Source organism: Amphiprion ocellaris, chromosome 3 (genome assembly GCF_022539595.1).
Source record: "Amphiprion ocellaris isolate individual 3 ecotype Okinawa chromosome 3, ASM2253959v1, whole genome shotgun sequence".
Lineage (NCBI taxonomy): Eukaryota > Metazoa > Chordata > Actinopteri > Pomacentridae > Amphiprion > Amphiprion ocellaris.
The window spans coordinates 466,895-477,678 of NC_072768.1; the positions used below are offsets into that span (position 1 = coordinate 466,895).

The 10,784-nt window shown below is 38.6% G+C and overlaps 1 long non-coding RNA gene across 1 annotated transcript in view; it reads right to left on the minus strand.

Annotated features, from left to right (window-relative positions):
• Positions 1–7,868, minus strand: part of LOC118471462 (uncharacterized) — an 84,527-nt gene extending 76,659 nt beyond the window's left edge. The window contains exon 1 of the long non-coding RNA XR_008601192.1: positions 7,722–7,868. This is a non-coding gene — a long non-coding RNA (uncharacterized LOC118471462). The remainder of the gene's footprint in view (positions 1–7,721) is intronic.
• Between the last annotated feature and the right edge of the window lie 2,916 nt (positions 7,869–10,784).

Here is a 10,784-nt window from a genome sequence, read left to right on the forward strand (position 1 = left end):
CCAAATTTCTGAAAATTTGCAAAACCTTCAGGAAGAAAATTCCAATAATTCCTTAAAAGTTTCCCTGAAAAGTTTTATTTTTTAAAAAAAATCTCCCAAATTTGTCAAGAAAATTCTTGTAAAGATTTTCAAAAAATGAGTAGAAATCTTCAAAAAAAATCCTAAAAATATCTAAAGTGATTCCATATATATCAGTAAAACTTCTAATATTCTCTTAAGAACATTCATATAAAAATCAATCAAAATCCATTGAAATTCGCTGGATTTTGATTGTTTTTTACCTGAATGTTCTTAAGAAACATTTTTAACATTTATTTTCCACCAAAAAATGTTCAAAGATTTCCCAAAAATGTTGAAAATGTGGACATCAGAAGTTTCACTGTGAAATGATATTTTTTTCCCACATTTTCAAAGTTTAAAATGAGTCAATTTTGACCCGCAGGACGACATGCGGGTTAAAGATCTGTTTCATTTTTAACCTCATCTGCAGGTTCTTCTCACATTGACATGTTTATTCAAGCTTTTTGTTCCTCTGTATCTCAGACAGGCCAATGGAAGGCAGCGTTCTACAGTTGATATTAAACCTATCTGGCTTTCTGTTGGTTTGGTCAGAGTTTGGTTTTCTGAGAACAGTTCTTCTTACCTGCCTCCTCTCTGTCACTATCTGTGTGATGAACGGCGTCCTACTGACCTTCAATGCTCTGAAATGTAATGATGCAAATGTGCTGCTACAGAAGCATCATCTTTTCTACTCAGAATCATGTTTCACAAGCGCCTTATCAGCAGAACCACAGTCAGTTACTGTAACTCTTACGCAACAGCTGATGCTTATCTCTCACTGTGCACGAGCTGCACTTGGAAACAACAATGTGATGTTGTTTAGTGGTGAGGATGCAGCTCCGTGGTCATGACACCCACTCATGTTCACCAACACAACGCCGCTCATTCCAAGTGCATGGATAATCTCTGTTCTGCTCCTCAGTAAGCTGCTGGCTGGACTTCAGCTGCTTCCCCCCACATGTTCATTCTGTGCTGAGGCTGATTCTCCTCCTGCACCGTCTGCATTTAACCCTTGTGTCGTCCTGCGGGTCAAATTGACCCGTTTTAATGTTTGAAAATGTGGAAAAAATAACTTCTGATGTCCACATTTTCAACGTTTTTGGGAGCTTTTTGAACATTTTTTGGTGGAAAAAAAGAAACATTAAAAAAAAATGTTTCTTTCAGAACATTCACAAAAAAATCTAACAAAAGCCTGTGAAAGTTGCTGGATTTTGGTTGATTTTTATGTGAATGTTCTTAAAGAAAATATCAGAAGTTTTACTGATATATATGGAATCACTTTAGATATTTTTAGGATTTTTTTGGAAGATTTCTACTCATTTTTAAAAAAATATTTACAAGAATTTTCATGCCAAATTTGGGGGATTTTTTTTTCAATAAAATTTTTAAGGGAAACTTTTAAGGAATTATTGGAATTTTCTTCCTGAAGGTTCTGCAAATTTTCAGAAATTTGCAAAACCTTCAGGAAGGAAACTTTTAAGGAATTATTGGAATTTTCTTCCTGAAGGTTTTGCAAATTTTAAGGAATTTGGGGGATTTTTTTGCTGAATTTTTGGATTTTTTTCAGACAAGGAAACAATATTTTTTGGTGCCAGTAAATGAGGACAACAGGAGGGTGAAAGCAACCAAACCACCAACGCTGCGGTGTGTCTCTCACAGCTGACACTTGCCTTGTTTGTGTTTGGGTAGCGTGACAGGAAGTGATGACGTCGGTGCGTTTGGTGTAACAGCGAGGTTTTCATCTGAGAGAGCGGCTCAGCGTGAAAACAAGCGACTCTCATCTCCCTGCGAGGCGTCATTGCCACCACTGATAAGAAACTTGAGTTTTTGATTTTCAGCCGAACTCCTGCAGCGATAAAGATATAAAGACGGGCGACAACGGGCAGAGAGCGCATCTGTCAGATATGAAAACATTATTTGCGTAAAACACTTAAATGACATGCAAATGCAGCAGAAACCACACTTCCTCTCACACGCTCAGCTGTTGTCAGAAAACTGAAGATCCACCGAGGAGCCTGAAGAGACAGAAGATGAACTGGAAGAGTTCAGAAGATCTGCTGTCTCTCTAGAGGAGTGAAACTTAGCGTCATCTTTCTGAAACTGCAGCCAGTTGTCTCATTTTAAACTCACTGTATGATAATATCCAAGAAATTTCACAGAATTTAAAGGAGAGCAATTAAGTCAGGTTTAAAGCATAAAATAGGAAAATCAGACAGCAGTCCAGTGAGAGGTGGAGAAGACTGAGAGGTCTGAAGGACAGAAAGGATCATCTCATCTGACCACTGAGGAACTGCATGCCAGACCAGAAAATAAAGAAAAAGCTGATTTTAGTGACATAACTACAGAAGTGTAGTGACTGTATTTACATGAGCTTTGTCCTGCTTTACTCTTATTTTTCTTATGGGATGTACCCCAAGCTGATTAAAATCCCTGTATATTAATAAATACTAGCATCCTGCCTATTAATATCCCTGTATATTAATAAATACTAGCATCCTGCCTATTAATATCCCTGTATTTTAATAAATACTAGCATCCTGCCTATTAATATCCCTGTATATTAATAAATACTAGCATCCTGCCTATTAATATCCCTGTATATTAATAAATACTAGCATCCTGCTTCTTAAAGTCCCTGTATATTAATAAATACTAGCGTCCTGGTAATTAAAATCCCTGTATATTAATAAATACTAGCATCCTGCTTATTAATATCCCTGTATATTAATAAATACTAGCATCCTGCCTATTAATATCCCTGTATATTAATAAATACTAGCATCCTGCTTATTAAAATCCCTGTATATTAATAAATACCAGCGTTCTGGTAATTAATATATCTGTATATTAATAAATACTAGCATCTTGCTTATTAATATCCCTGTATATTAATAAATACTAGCGTTCTGGAAATTAATATGCCTGTATATTAATAAACACCAGCATCCTGTTAATTAATATCCATTTATATTAATAAATACTAGCATCCTGGTAATTAATATCCCTGTATATTAATAAATACTAGCGTCCTGGTAATTAATATCCCTGTATATTAATAAATACTAGCATCCTGCTTATTAATATCCCTGTATATTAATAAATACTAGCGTCCTGCTTATTAATATCCCTGTATATTAATAAATACTAGCGTCCTGCTTATTAATATCCCTGTATATTAATAAATACTAGCATCCTGCCTATTAATATCCCTGTATATTAATAAATACTAGCGTCCTGCTTATTAATATCCCTGTATATTAATAAATACTAGCATCCTGCTTATTAATATCCCTGTATATTAATAAATACTAGCATCCTGCTTATTAATATCCCTGTATATTAATAAATACTAGCATCCTGCTTATTAATATCCCTGTATATTAATAAATACTAGCATCCTGCTTATCAATATCCCTGTATATTAATAAATACCGGCGTTCTGGAAATTAATATCCCTGTATATTAATAAATACCAGCATCCTGGCTACTGATTATGGTCTGTTTGTGCAGTAAACCAGCTGTTTAATGTGACATTCCTGGAACCTTACATTAATGTGAGTGTGGGTTTGGAGAATGAGGCCACTCTGGCTCATGGAGAGCTACAGGAAATATTAAAGATGACCTCTGAAGTCTGGAACCGTCAGTGTGGAGGATGAGGAGAGGATGAAGGTCTGCAGCTGTTACTGCTGGACTATACTACGGTGGCCGAGAGGTGCAAACCAAATTTACATAATGCAAAACACTTTTACAACCTCCAAGACAAATTTACAAGCGACAAAACACTTTTACAAGTCCAAAAACACTTTTACAAATCCAAATTTAACCAGAAAGGGAATGTCCCAACTCCGGGATTGAACCGGAAGTGACAACGTGGAGCGGCTAATGCACTCTGTCGGTCTGATCTGCGCCATTTAAACACTCTAAAGACCGACCACACAAAAAACAACAAAAACAATTTAATTTGTAAACTTGTTTTGGGATTTGTAAAAGTGTTTTGTCACTTGTAAATTTGTCTTGGAGGTTGTAAAAGTGTTTTGCATTATTTAAATTTGGTTTGCACCTCTCGGCCACCATACTATACACTGTAAAAATATAGAAATATTTAACTGTGGTTTTCTAATAATCTGCTGTTATTTCACCGACTGCTCTGGTTTTGGTAAATTGCAGATAATGTCTAGAAAAATCATGGAAGAATATATTTACATATTGCATGTATGCAAAAAAACAACAAGAAAACAAACAAACAAAACAAAACAGGCCCAAACTGTAAATAATACCACATGAAAAAAAAATCTGTCTTGTTCTTTTACAATGTGTGACTTTTAAGTTAACCCTTCTGCTGTCTTCATTTACAGGCACCAAAAATATTGCTTCCTTGTCTGAAAAAAATCCAAAAATTCAACCAAAAAATTCCCCAAATTTCTGAAAATTTGCAAAACCTTTAGGAAGAAAATTCCAATAATTCCTGAAAAGTTCCCCTTAAAAGTTTAATTTTTTTTAAAAAAATTCCTTAAATTTGGAAAGAAAATTCTTGTAAATATTTTTCAAAAAAAATGAGTAAAAATCTTCCAAAAAAATCCTAAAAATATCTAAAGTGATTCCATATATATCAGTAAAACTTCTAATATTTTCTTTAAGAACATTCACAAAAATCAACCAAAATCCAGTGAAATTCACTGGATTTTAGTTGCTATTTTGTGAATGTTCTTAAAAAACATTTTTAACATTTCTTTTTTTCCACCAAAATGTTCAAAGATTTCCCAAAAATGCTGAAAATGTGGACATCAGAAGTTTCAGAGTGAAAATATCTATTTTTTTCCCACATTTTCAAACTTTAAAATGGGTCAATTTTGACCTGCAGGATTAAAAAAAAATTGACCCGTTTTTTTTTTTTTGTTTGTTTTTGTTTTATTGATGGGCAGTTAGTAGTTGGGAATAACACACCACCTGACACTCTTTAATTGCAATAGCACCACCTGTTATTTTCTATCCCTGTTCGTCCTGTCCAGTCTTTGTTTCCCCCACACATCACTGAGGTGTAGCACTGCCCTTCCTGGCTCATAATAGGGAATTCTAATAAAGAATATCTGCTTAGCTTTCAGGGAGGTGATGGTCACACACATGCACTAAATAAGAAAATATTTGGCTGCAAGACTAAAATATGCATCAATTTCATATAATGTTGACACTCCTTTTGTGGAGTTAAACAATGAGAATAAATGCAGACAAAAAGGAAAAAACAAAAAAGATTCCCCCCCTAGTGGCTCATGTCAAACATCCACATGTATGTCAGGACTGAAGGTTTCCCAGCAGAACGTTGGATTAGAACCAGAGGATGGATGTTCTTCTCCTGTCAGTGGTCATGATGCTGTATCTGATGGGTGGATTTCCTTCAGAACTTATAAACCCAGTTTCTCAAAGCCAGTATAACACAAAAACTCAATCACACGTGGGATTCTCAAGTCCAAAATCCTGCAAAGTCTGCAAGAATCTAGCTACAGTTGTTGTTTAGGACATGATATCAGCCTGGTAGCAACCACTGGAAGATTCACTCAGCAGTGGGTCTCCTCTTTCTGCTTCTTAAAATGTAACATTAGCAGTTTAAAATAAGCAACGAAATGAGTTCAAGAAAAACACAACCACTAATTTAATTCTTTGGAAAAGATGGATCCAACTGTGGTCTGAATGTCAGCACAGCTAAAGTTCACAATTTACATTTTAATTTCTTTGCCACAGTGTTGTTTTACATCCAAAACAACACTGAGGGGCCAAAAGCTGCCAGCAGCTGAGCCAGAAACCCCAGTTCAAAGGATGGGGAGATGAGCGTCTCCCACCTGCTCAGCATTTCCTGAAAGCTGGTGGTCTGGTAGGTTCAAAACAGAAACTCACCAACCAGCAACACGCTGCAACCAGGACGAAATAAACTCAGCAAACCGCAGATACGCTCAAGAGAAATGCGTCACATTTCCAGAGAAGTTACAGCAAAGAAAAGAGGCTCCACCTCCCCTGAAACCCTCCAGGGCTGAGTTTCTGCCAAACTTCAGCCGATTCAGTTTCTGACAGGAAGCTGCTCCTCCTCCAGAGGTGGGCGTGATGAGGGAACTCAGAGATACAGATGTTGACGTTCAACAACGAAAGCCGAGCCCACATCCGTTCAGCCTATAGCAACCTGTTCACACAGACAGACAGACAGACAAACAGACCTACAGACAGACAGACAGACAGAACTACAGACCTACAGACAGACAGGCCTACAGACAGACAGACCTACAGACAGACAGGCCTACAGAGAGAAGGACCTACAGACAGACAGACAGACCTACAGACAGACAGACCTACAGACAGACAGGCCTACAGACAGACAGACAGACAGACCTACAGACAGACAGACCTACAGACAGACAGGCCTACAGACAGACAGACCTACAGACAGACAGGCCTACAGAGAGACAGACCTACAGACAGACAGACAGACCTACAGACAGACAGACCTACAGACAGACAGACAGGCCTACAGACAAACAGAAAGACAGACAGACAGACCTACAGACAGACAGACCTACAGACAGACAGGCCTACAGACAGACAGACAGACCTACAGACAGACAGACAGGCCTACAGACAGACAGACAGACAAACAGACCTACAGACAGACCTACAGACCTACAGACAGACAGGCCTACAGACAGACAAACAGACCTACAGACAGACAGACCTACAGACAGACAGACAGACAGGCAGACAGGCCTACAGACAGACCTACAGACAGACAGACAGACAGACAGACAGGCCTACAGACAGACAGAGCAGTGGACCAGCAGCACCACTAGCGCTCAGAGACAGAAACAGGACCAGAACAGAAACCAACAATCCCAGGAAATGTCTTCTCCAACCTGAGCTCCATGAACCAGCAGCTTCTACACATCAGGAGCAGCTCTGGAAGCACAACCCAACCCTTTCTGCTGTCAGGTTCTACCTGCTGTCGGGTTCTACCTGCTGTCGGGTTCTACCTGCTGTCGGGTTCTACCTGCTGTCGGGTTCTACCTGCTGTCGGGTTCTACCTGCTGTCGGGTTCTACCTGCTGTCAGGTTCTACCTGCAGAGGATGGATGTTCTCATTATGTCTCAAAGCAAACCTTCAGGAGCATTCTGGACTCTGAAAAGGCCTAAAAACAGCTTCTGGTGGTTTTCAATCTGCTCACTGAGACTCAAAGCTCCAGCTAGAAGGTTTAGATGTTCTGTATATCAGAGGTGTGCCCATCCTGAGTCTGATGAAGAGAAAAGCCCAAAATAACGCGTTTTCTCTGAGGCTGGAACATCACTACACCCTTAAAGACGTTAAATTAAAACCTCATCAGCTCAGAAACACGGTCATGAGGGGAAATCTGGAGCAAACAAAGCAGCAGAGTTCACATTTCGGTAGATAAAAGCAGAATTTAACGGTTTTCCTGCGCAGTTTAAACGTTATTCGGTGAACGGAGACAACTTCCTGCGTTCCGTTACATAACCCTGTAAACACACCGTTAACGCCGTCCTGTCTGCTCCATGACAGCTGTTCAGCACCGCCACTACTACTACTACTACCACCACCCACGGGAACACGCACAGGCAGCGCGCACACACCGTCCACATGAAAACAGACTGAATCCATCGCGGTCTCACCTGTTTGTAGCTCGTCTCCTCCCGGGCTGCAGCACCGCGGCGTCTCTCCGTAGTAAAAGAAAAGCAACGATCCAGAAAACAGCGTGGAAGACTTGTTTACAAAGTTCACCCTGAGCTCTGATTGGTCCGAGCAGACTGGCCACGCCCCAAACCTCGGTCACCGGCGGGGTCTCAATCCGTGTTTCCTGGAGGCGCCGCCTTCACTGAGGAGGAGGAGAGATGGAGCACTTTAACCCTCAGAAAATAAAATATTGTTTCCTTGTCTGAAAAAAATCCAAAAACTCAGCAAAAAAATCCCCAAAATTTCAGAAAATTTGCAAAAGCTTCAGGAAGAAAATTTCAATAATTCCTTAAAAGCTTTCTTTAAAAGTTTTATACAAAAAAATAAAAAACCCCAACTTTGGCAAGAAAATTCTTGTAAATATTTTCAAAAAATGATAAAAAATCTTCCAAAAAATCCTAAAAATATCCAAAGTGATTACATATATATCAGTAAAATTTCTAATATTTTCTTTAAGGACATTCAGAAAAAAAATCTACCAAAATCCAGCAAAATTCGCTGGATTTTGGCTGAATTTTATGTGAATGTTCTTAAGAAACATTTTTAACATTTCTTTTTTTCCACTAAAAAATGTTCAAAGATTTCCCAAAAATGTTGAAAATGTGGACATCAGAAGTTTCACTGTGAAAATATATTTTTTTCCACATTTTCAAACTTTAAAACGGATCAATTTGACCCCCAGGACGACACGAGGGTTAAGTCTTTCTTTGTGACTGACTGACAGTAAATAATAAATTACCACCTTTATATCTGATGACTTCCAGGCTGTATTTCCTCACTGCCAACTGAACTGATGTTTTCACATATCAGAGTTATTTTCTGCCTTCAGACAGTGATAGCCTACTTTTACTACCAACACGTGTTAACCCGTGGAGGGTAATCTGCTCCACCACAGAATAATAAGAATAATGAATCTAGCCACACAAAGCGATGCTTCTATCTTTTCACCACGTACTGGTCTGTGTCACACTCAGGTAAACTGTTAACGGTGTCGACTGGTGGTTCACCCGGACGTCTCACATCAGAGCTGCTGAAGTTATCAAAACCACATTAAAGTTCTGTGAGAGCAATTCTATTCCCTAGAAATGATGTTATACATTATCTGCCAGGAATAGTCAGGATAATGAGAACAATTAACTGTGCATTTGTTGCTATTCGGTATTTTCTGAATCCTAGCTGACGGTGTTCTTCATTGGTTTTCCTGCAGTTCCACGTCCACACATGTCCAGGACTTAAAGCATGACAGGTGTTTCTGTTCCATGTTTCTGTTGAGGCATGTTCAGGGAAAAATTCTGGTTAAATATTGAAAAATGTAACATGACATCATCATTTACCCCAGAGCAGGAGCTCAGCTGACGTCTTGTTTTTGCTGAAGCACAGCACCATGTGGGACTCTGCTCCAGATTACTGGTACCAATCGTGCAGTTTGTACACCCACCTGGTCCTCTCATGACTTATTTATGACTCTAACGTTTGGTACATTTTCAGCTCTTCCACTACTACTAAAAATCTGATTTTACTTCCAAATATCTGATCAGCTAACAAGCTGTGATACTTAAGAAAACCCTGCACACATCTGCTCTGGTCTGCAGATCTTTATAATGATAATGATCCTGAAGCTCTTTCTGGTCTCATTTTGTAATAAGGTAAACTACAAAATACTGCACGTGTGCACAAAATAATACCTTAATACAAGAACTGCCATTCTAAGAAATGAGCACTTTTACTTTGGAGAAAATATCCACTTCTGTTCAAATACACATTTATATGCAGGATTTGTACAATAAAGTATTGTTATTTTTATTGAAACGTCTTTCTTTAACGTCTTTCAGCTCAAAATACTGCTGAGATGCTTCATGTCTTCATGGCTGTAAAACGAATGATTTTCAGGCTGTTTAACCCTCGTGTCGTCCTGTGGGTCAAAACTGATCCGTTTTAAAGTTTGAAAATGTGGGGAAAAAAAATATAATTTCACAGTGAAACTTCTGATGTCCACATTTTCAACATTTCTGGGAAATCTTTGAACATTGTTTGGTGGAAAAAAAGAAATTTAAAAAATGTTTCTTAAGAACATTCACAAAAAAGATTTTTATGTGAATGTTCTTAAAGAAAGTATTAGAAGTTTTACTGATTTATATGTTATCACTTTAGATAATTTTAGGATTTTTTGGAAGGTTTTTATTCACTTTTGAAAATATTTACAAGAATTTTCTTGCTGAATTTGGGGGATTTTTTTTTTTTTAAAATAAGGGAAATTTTTCAGGAATTATTGGAATTTTCTTCCTGAAGGTTTTGTAAATTTTCAGAAATTTGGGGAATTTTTTTGCTGAATTTTTGGATTTTTTTTTTCAGACAAGGAAACCATATATTTGGTGCCCGTAAATGAAGACAACAGGAGGGTTAAATGGACCGTTTAGCTCTGAAAACCAATGAACTGCTGCTGTTCTGATTTTAGAAGAACCTCAAAACACAATAAACATGTTTATACCTGACTGTGCCTCCAGGAGGATGGTCCTACCTGGACTGGTCGTCGATGCTAACGGCTACAGTGTAGGTTTCCGTCTCAGTATGGACTATACCTCTGTGTGTTTCAGCTGTTTTCTTTCCACCGTGTTCCCTTTAATATGTGTCTGTGTTCCCTGATGGATCATCAGCCTACATTCCTGTCTATGAGCTGCAGCACATCAACATTTAAACCCCACTTTCTCCTTCAGCAGCCTGGGGAGGTACTGATGCTCTTTCACCTCTTGGGCTCCTCATATGTTTTCTCACTCTGGATTAACCTGCTGTCTGCATGCCTCAGGTCCACTACCTTCTTCACCTTCCCTAACCAGGCGCTCTCTCTGCTCCACCAGCCTCCAGTCGTCCTTCCTCCCACTACATTGGTCTCCAGCTTCACCACTCATCTAACCATGTTCCTCTTCCTCCTCTGCTCGTAAGGCCAGCAGCTTCCCTCAGCCTTCACCTGTGGATTACTTTCATCCACCAACCTGGAAAAACAA